The following is a 9,745-nucleotide window of genomic DNA, read 5'->3' as shown; positions in this document are numbered from 1 at the left end:
TCCCTGAACACACTCACCACATGTGTTAAAATTCTACACATGATGTGTCATTTTTAACACATCTCTTTTTGCAGTGTAGGCCTATAGGCCCGACGGTAATTGTAAAGCAATTTACAAAAGATTCACTGAACAAAAATGCTGATGTGGTACATGAAAATTTAGCTAAAAATGTGGAGAATGCAATGCAATCAAGCATTTTGGACGATATATTGTCACAAGCTGCATGGCAGAATAGGCAACAGGCCGATGTGCGTTTTATTTGGAGACTGTTTTGCGCGACAGAGACCGAGTTTGCTGCTGATATTCTGGGGATAGGCCTATAGGCTACGACTTCAGCCTTTTAATATATTTGCTGCATTAGATCAGTCTTTCTAGAACAGGCAAGGGCTTTCTAGCCTCACGTCAGCAGCGCTGCATCACCCATATAGCCTACATTAAAACAACCAACGGATGGTGGGCGGGTGCCGTTTTGAAAATTGGTCAACAAACTTTGGTGCTGATGGATGATACGTTTTGCTATGCAGTTATGGTTGAAATAATAGCCCATCAGCGCATCTCTAGTGTGTGTGCCTCTCTCGCTCAGAGGGGAGGGAGAGGCTGAGGGTCGATCCAGCATGGATTCTAAACTCTGTGGTGGATAGGATCTACAATTAGGTGTTAATAATATTACCACGCTAGGTCAAAGTACTCCCAAGTGCTATTGCGCCACACATTGTAGTTCTCATGTTTATTCGCTTGGAAAATCGTCACGTTTCATGTTGTGTGCCCTAACATTTTACTACTCGTGCAACTGTATTTAAGTAGGTAAAACGTGGAGGTGTTTGAATACTGCTATGTGCCTCTCTCTACGGCCACGGCAGAGCCCGCTAGCATAGCAACATGCTAACACATTCGCGCCGCGCGACAGAGCGTTTGAGTGCACCTACCGACGCGGGAGAGGTACGACTCAACTCGTGAAAGTTACGGTAAGAACATATATCACTACTGATTTTGGGTGGCGTGTTCCTTTAAGTTGGACTTAAAGCAGTCAATGGTTGGAGAGGACTTAACATGTACAGGTAGACTATTCCAGAGTTGGGGGGCAACAACAGAGAAGGCTCTATCACCCTTGGTTTTATGGCGTGTTTTGGGGATACAGAGAAGATTCTGAGATGAAGACCTAAGTGATCTTGGAGTGCTGTACGTATTAGTAGGTCACCTATGTAACTAGGTGCCAAACCACTGAGGGCTTTGAAGACAAAAAGTAAAATTTTAAAATTAACTCTGTGCGCCACAGGTAACCAGTGCAGATTAGCCAACACAGGAGTTATATGCTCACGTTTCTTAGAGCCACTTAATAATCTAGCTGCTGCATTTTGAACTAGCTGAAGTCTGTTGAGAGTGGAGTGGGTCAGGCCTGCATATAATGAATTGCAATAATCTAGTCTAGATGTTATGAAAGCATGTAAGAGTTTCAAGATAGTAGAAGGACAGAAAGGGCTTCAGTTTTGCAATGGTTCTTAAAGGAATTATCCGGAGTAAAATGCACTTTAGATCGATTTACGGATGATTGGGAGTACATACGTTGAGTTGACATCCAAATCATGTCATTCCGATGTGTTTTGAGAAAGTTCGATGTTACCGTTTTTAGTCAAAGCTGGTTATCGTGGAAGTGAGAAGGGCATATTATTTCGCCGCTACAAAACGCTATTTTTATACCTCTTCTACAGTTCCAAACAACATTGCACTTACGTGGTAGTGAGTAGAGGGTCCCTAAAGCCAAACCGAAGTATCCCGAGGTCTTTATGTGGTCGGATAGAGAGTCCAGAATGAATTTCATCAAGCCAGTACCTTTCCGGAAATGTTGGCATCTTTGCTGCCATCTTTAGGGGAAAGTCCGTAAGAGTCGATTGCCAAGTGCACTCTAAAAACAGATTAGTTGGATTAACCATGAAATCAATCAATTTTAACCAATGTCATCGTGTAATATGTGTCCGAATAACAAATTAGTTAGATTAACAAATTGGACTTTAGTTAAGTTTTTAACCAATTTTCGTCAGTTGACAAATTAACCTATCTCACTAGGTTGCACTAACCAATGAGATTGTGTATTAAGTGTCCGACTAACTATTAGTCAAATTGACAAATCTGACTTAGTTAAATGTTAACCAATTTTCATTAGTTGACAAATTAACCAATCTAACTAGGTTGTTTTAACCATTAGATCGTGTAATATGTGTCCGACTAACATATTAGTCAAGTAGATTGGTTAAATTTTCAACCAATTTTCATTAGTTGACAAATTAACCAATCTAACTAGGTTGTTTTAACCATTAGATCGTGTAATATGTGTCCGACTAACATATTAGTCAAGCAGATTGGTTACATTTTTAACCAATTTTTCTCAGTTGAAAAATTAACCAATATAACTACATTGTTTTAACCATTAGATCATGTAATATGTGTCCGACTAACATATTAGTCAAGCAGATTGGTTACATTTTCAACCAATCTTTCTCAGTTGTAAAATTAACCAATATAACTATGCTGTATTGACCAACTAACTGATAACTAAATAGTTTCTTGACAAATAACCAATGACTTAAGGTATTTTAAACAAGTTTACTGTTTAAAGACAACCAGCAACATAACAACCCACCCATACACATATTCACCCACCTAAAACGAAACAAAAAGCATACAGGCTAATATACATAAGCATACATACAGGTGTAGTCACATACATTTAAACGCATAACCATGATCAAACTGGCATGGTGTTGCCCTCATCTGATATGAACTCAACGGATTTACACACAAACACATACATTACAGCACACACCCATATTTACTGTATATAAATATTCACCCACCTAAAACAAAACAAAAAGTGTACAGGCTAACACATAACCATGAGCAAATTGGTGCACAATCAGAGCACAAGTTGTACACACACACCCACCCACCAATCATACACTCCCACACACATACATACTCACACGTATACCCTCACATACACACACAGGTAAACACGGTCACATACACTGCCGAGTTGTTCCTTGTTTCAGGCATTCCTCATTCTTGGATTTTAGAAGGCCGGCTATATCTGTTGCAGGCTGGAGCGACAGAAAAAAACAAAACATGAATATAAAAGAAAGTAAGCATATATTACAATTGACCGTGTCCATGAATATAATTAAGGTGCTCTAAGCGATGTTTATAAGCGAAAACATTTTTTGTCACATAAAACAAATATCACCTGACCATCCACTAGCTACCTGTCCCCTGAATACACTGTAAAAAAAGCACGGTCTCTGGACAGCCCAGGCTCCAAACACGGCCAACAAAAACAGCCTGGTCCAGCCTGGACCATAAAACATAACATATTGTTCCAGCCAACCACGGATGAGATGCACGTTCAGGAGAGTTTCAGTTGCATTGGAGGGAGGGGGAGCGAGGGGTGAGCTAGCTCTCTGTTTCCTTTGAATGTCAACAGAAGTGACGTTACCCAAAATCGCTTAGAGCACCTTTAATGCAAACTACTCAGCTTGTGTGACAAATAAAAGCAACCCCACACTAGCAGCTTAGAAGTCAGGTGCGATAGTTAGAAGTAATGCAGATGTGCACTATATACACACCACGAATATGTGACCCTGCAAGGGGAAACCAGTCGCTTTAGTAAAATTTACAAAATTAAGTTATTGTGCTTACATGAACAATCATTCCAACGATATGTATATCGATGGTATTGCAAAAAGTATCACTAAGATAACCGCATCCAAAGATGGCGTGGTTCTCCTGTCACGATACGCCAGAAGAGGAGAAAATCACCTTTTTAAGTAAATTGTCACGTGCGATAGTGTGAGGGCACAGCTAGTATTAGCCTTACGGTAGCGTGACTTTGAAGCGGATGACTGACTGTGCAGTTTCATCAACCGAGTGAGTGTCTTTTTCTGCCCCCTAGTTAATACCTGAGACGGTCATAAGGTGTCACTATATAATATAATTCATGTATTTCGGGGGAAGTAAGGGGAGAGGAAGTCTGTGAGACACAGATTGTGTATAGGCCTACTTTTAAAATGTGCTAGGCCTACGTCAATGGAAAAACGTCCCTAAAATGACGCCAGGATATTTCTAAAAGTTTGTGCTTTTGACCGTTCGTGCCCTGAAAGGCAAGTCTTTCACATTCATATTCGGTTACATCTGCCAAGAATGATGGAGAGAGCTGATACATTGAGTAATGAGAAATGAGTAAATTTTAGCTATACCGTAAAACCTTATAGCGGCGTGGACAAAGAGAATAAGCTAATGTGTTGAATCTTCACCTAAATAAAGTCAGGGTTTAACAGTAAATGTATGTTCATCCGTGAAATTTGTTAACAATATGAAAGTGTAGACTGTATACTGTCGAATTATGTGAAAATGTGAAATTCAACATTTTAACCCGTACGTCTGTTTATCGTGGATTTTCTCAAAATAGCAATGTGCGCAAGGCGACTGGTTTCGCCTTGCCGGGTCACAAATATCCTCTTCATCAAAAGAAAAGCACCGGACATTTCTAAGTGTACCCCAAACTTTATATGTGACCCTGCAAGGCGAAACCAGTCACTTTGCGCACATTGCTATTTTGAGAAAATCCACGACAAACAAACATACGGGTTAAAATGTTGAATTTCACGTTTTCGCATAATTTGACAGTATACAGTCTACACTTTCATATTGTGAACAAATTTCACGGATAAACATACGTTTTGACTGTTAAACCCTGACTTTATTTAGGTGAAGATTCAACACAGTTCACACCGCTATAAGGTTTTACAGTAGAGCTAAAATGTACTCATTAGGCTACTCGTTACTCAATGTGTAAGCTCTCTATCGTTCTTGGCAGATGTAACCGAATATGAATGTGAAAGACTTGCCTTTCAGGTCAAAACGGTCAAAAGCACAAACTTTTAGAAATATCCTGGCGTCATTTTACGGACCAGGAAAAGTTTTCCATTAACGTAGCACATTTTAAAAGTGGGCCTATAGCCTACACAATCTGTGTACACTAGAGCCCGACCGATAAAGGATTTTGAAGGCCGATACCGATACAAATATTTGTTAATTTAAAAATCCGATATATCGGCCGATATATATTTTTTTTTTTCAGAAACGCGCAACAAAACATTAACAGATTTCCCTAACTAGTTATTTGTAGTTATTTATGAGTATTGACTAAAATAATATGATAATGCATTTCAAAAACAAACTTGTTTATTTTTAAATAATATTATCACAGTGGAACAGAGGAACATCAAAATATATTAAAGTTCTGATAAATAAAATGTATAAAACTGGAAACTTAAGATATGAAACTTAGTCTTTTGAACAAAAACATAATAACAACAACCAAATCAAAGTTACCAGTATTAAAAGACTTAGTAAGCTTCATAAAAATAACTTTGAACTAAGACTTAATAATTACAAAAAATAATGATGACATTATTACTATCATCATCATTTGTATTATCATTAAACAAGATAAAGGTCACTCTTAAATGTTTGAGTGTGCGTGTGTAATAATTAGTCCCTATTGCCTTATAAGCTACCTTATAATTACAATGTCAGCTTGCTTATCCCTTTACCTGCACTTTTAAAATTATTTCCATCAAGCTACATCAAACCATTTTCAATCATCAGTTGCTGCCTGCCTTCTAAAACCTACTATTTAGTGATCTAAATCCAGTAACTCGTTAATCATTAATCAGTCATTGGATTTCACACACGTGTAAAAGAAAAGCTAACTTTTATGCACAAGCTACGTTTGATACTTTTTCTCTATGTCTAAATGTTCACTCCTCGCACGTCTAACTTACATTTTACAATGCAGGGACTACAGATATACTAGTTATAAATCATTACTTTATTTAGGCAGAATAAGTTCGTTGTGGTTTCCAAGCTCATTAATGTTAACGTTAGCGGTCTTCAACTGATATTCATGGCATTACCTAGCTTTGTGGTTAGCTAGTCTATGATGAGCCCTAATTTAGCAATGGATAACGTCATACTGCAAATTGTAAACATACGATTTCAAAATATCAGGCCGGGGAGAGATGATACGTCTCACTGCTAGCTGTCACGCTATTAAAGAAATACATCTTCAGTCACATTGTCAAAAGTTAAAAGGACAGACAGTCAACTACACTGTAACAACGTAACGTAATTACTAGCTAATTCCTCTTCACTCTTGGTTTATTTAACAGCAGCAAAACTGGACATTGTTTTCACGAATTTTGTCATGCTTACTTGAGTTAAGAGAACTGATGGGGATGTTCTTTTAATTGTTATTTCAAGCAATGTATGTCTCGTGACCAAATCACCATGAACACACTTCACTGATGATCTCACTCGCGGATAACTGGTTCTCTCTGCCCGACTCTGGCTAGATCAGCAGGTTGCAGGATGTGTGGCGCGTTATACACGAGTGTTGCCAGCAGGGATGGTGTAGAGTGCCCTCTGTTGGACAAACTATACAACGCCAACACTCATGGTTGAAGGTTGTTTCGTCCGTTTTTATTTTATTTTTAAAATATTCATTTATCGGCCATTATAAATGCCGATACCGATAGTTTGGAAAATGCCTAATATCGGCCCGCCGATAAATCGGTCGGGCTCTAGTGTACACAGAACTTCTTCTCCCCTTACTTCCCCCAAAATACATTAATTCTATTCTATAGTGACACCGTATGACCGTCCCAGGTATTAACTAGGGGGCAGAAAAAGACACTCACTCGGTTGATAAAACTGGACATAGTCAGTCATCCGCTTCAAAGTCACGCTACCGTAAGGCTAATAATTGCTGTGTCCTCACACTATCGCACGTGACAATTTACTTAAAAAGGTGATTTTCTCTTCTTCTGGCGTATTGTGACAGGAGAACCATGCCAACTTTGGATGCGGTTATGTTAGCGATACTTTTTGCCATACCCTTGATATACATATCGTTGGAAAGCTTAGTCAATGGCCGTTCATGTGAGCACATTAACTTAATTTTGTAAATTTTACCAAAACGACTGGTTTTGCCTTGCAGGGTCACATTTCACAGTGACCCTACACTTCTGAGCAGTAGTATGTCTGTGTGATATCATACCTTATCGCAACATTGCCTGCAGCAGCACTTGCCTTCTTGCTTACAGGACCTTAACATAGATCATCCCCCATCGGACTTGCAAAAGCAGGCTGGGACTGCTGGGTGGCACCTAAAAAAAAAAAAACACCATTTGTCATACATCTGGTTATTGTTGATTAAGATAAAAATCATAGCATTAAAAAAAAAAGGAAAGGTAAGTCAATCTGGTGTACAAAAATAAATTAAAAATACCTTCTGAAGGCACACTTGCCACCATCACCATCTATGTTAATTCTTGATATCAGTTTATTTGTGAGGACTCTGTCAATAAAATATAGGATTAAACCAAATGATGCATGCTGTACAATAAATTGAGTTGCTGTACAATTTTTGAAATAATGATTATGATCAGTTTGGCAGATATTCACTGCTCACATTACCACCAACACAATGGTAAACGTGACTAAATTGCAAAATTCAAGACCATTTTAAGTAGCTGCAATAATCATGATTAGTTTCTGTATTAAAGGTTGTATCAGCGATAGCTAGCTCGCTACTCCCTCCCCCTCACTCCCTTTCAATTAAAACTCTCCTAAACGCGCATCTTGTCGGTTATTGGTTGAAATACTTTATTTTGCCTGAGAGTTTGCCAACCCTTGTTGGTAGCAATTGTTTTTGTGTACAGATCTCAGAGCCTAGGCTGCCTACAGAGACACGTTTTTTTTGACGGCCTGCTTATGGGGCAGACAGCTAGCGGATCATTAGGAAAGATTAGATGAATGTGATAATTTATGTTTGGGCCTTTTTTGGGCCTGAAATCGCTGATACAACCTTTAATGCATTACATAGCACATATGTCAAACAAATTAGAGCATGCACAATAACATACCCCATAGCCCTCACCATGGAAAAAAAATATATTCAAAACACAAACACTTACACCGCGTTGAAGGCAGCAGCGATGGCTACTAGACATCATAAAGTAGTAGGTAGTGCCATCAGGACAGACCAACTTTGACCTAGACAGTTGATGGAGCAAACATAGCAACAGACACATAAACAGGGGATAAAATAAACACAGTTATAGACACAAATACATCCTCAAATATTATAATGTTATATGCGATTTAGGGCTGTAACGATACACCAACCACACGATTCGGTTTGCATTACGATTTTTGACCCACAGTTCGATCGAACCTCGACTTTTTTTTTGAAGGGGGGGGGGGGGGTGGTGCAATAGCCTACCTTGGAACACCAGAGGATTATAATATAATATACTATAATATAACATATCTGTATATATATATCCTGATATCTGTAAATGTATCCTGATATAAAAAGCGAGAATACTAAATTTGTCTAAATTTGTTTATGACAGTACACTTTATGCAGATTAGCCTATAGCCTAGGCCTACTATTTCTATTACAACTCTACCTCTTTAATTCAGCTGTCTGGTTGAAGCCTGGAAATATTATAAACAAAGTAGCATAGTTGGCTAGCTTATCATAGTCTACTGATTGGACTGTTCAGTTTCCCCATTTGTGTTTAATTTTTAAGGTAATACTTGTTCTCCTTGGGACAGGCACTTTTGGGAAACATTGGTATTGGGATGCTCAGTCAACTTGAATGCAAGAGTTTCAAACAAATATGTGTAGCATAATGATGCTAAGCAGAGCATAAATTTAATAGTAATTACCTAGTCGTCAGTTAGTCTTTACAGTATGCATCCATGCTTTCACGATTGTGAATGCTTTATTTGGATTGTGCAGGCTGAGTCGCGCGTGTCCATTGAGAGAGAGCGGGGCAAGTAATGAGCGGTGCGAAATTATGATTTATTTATGTATTTTTGGACAAGGTAGGCTACCGGTAAGTAAAGCGGGAGATGTGTGTTGCTTATAAGCTGCAAAGCGCTGTGTGAAACACTAGAAAGGGTTTGTCGCGGTTCTGCCTTTTTACACACCACGACACAAGTTTGTGGATATGAGTATCGCGATTTCGGTTTCAAATCGCATATCGTTACAGCCCTAATGCGATTCTACGTGTATGTGTGTGTGTGTCTTTACCTGATGAGTGAACTCTCTTGCGGGCGTCCGTATGGAGGTGGCACACATTTGGAATATTCCAGAATGCACTCAGCATTCTCAGGGAAGCAGTCCTCATAACACACAGTCTGTAAACAGAGGGAACAGAAGGAGACTAAGATTAATAAATGGAAAAACACACAGAACATGAAAAGACCATCACTGAAGCACTACTACACTCACATGCATGTTAAATAAACACATGCCTCAGAGCAAGTACCCCCCCCCCCCACCCCACACACACACACACACACACACACACACCCCAAGTTAGCAAGGTAACGTTAACAACTTTCATCTGTGTCTGGTGTCTGTAATGTTAGCCTTCATGGTAACAGACACTATAAATGTAGCAGCTAGCTAAGTTAGCTAGAGCTAACCTACTTGTGCCAGATATTTCATTCAAACTAAAACTCTACATTCATAACGATATCTCAGACAGAATTATTGCTAGATATGATATTAACTATCATTCCAGATATTCCACATAATGGTGAAGTTAGTTACTGGAAAAGCTAACATTCACAGCTAACATCGCTAACGTTAGCGATGTTAGCTCGCTAGCTAATT

The 9,745-nt window shown here is 38.9% G+C and overlaps 1 long non-coding RNA gene across 1 annotated transcript; it reads right to left on the bottom strand.

The window, feature by feature from the left end:
* Positions 1-2,967: 2,967 nt before the first annotated feature.
* LOC143139395 (uncharacterized) lies at positions 2,968-7,411 on the bottom strand. Its single transcript, XR_012990395.1, has 3 exons — positions 7,343-7,411; positions 7,112-7,220; positions 2,968-3,095 (listed from the first exon to the last, which is right to left on the bottom strand). It is a non-coding gene; the product is annotated as an uncharacterized LOC143139395 (long non-coding RNA).
* Between the last annotated feature and the right edge of the window lie 2,334 nt (positions 7,412-9,745).

Source organism: Alosa pseudoharengus, unplaced genomic scaffold, assembly GCF_046254945.1.
Source record: "Alosa pseudoharengus isolate Yale_2024_CS ecotype anadromous, Long Island Sound unplaced genomic scaffold, YU_APseudo_1.1 YU_APseudo_1.1_scf_22, whole genome shotgun sequence".
Lineage (NCBI taxonomy): Eukaryota > Metazoa > Chordata > Actinopteri > Clupeiformes > Clupeidae > Alosa > Alosa pseudoharengus.
The sequence above is the reverse complement of the archived record's forward strand: the minus strand, read 5'-3'. Positions and strand labels throughout refer to the sequence as shown.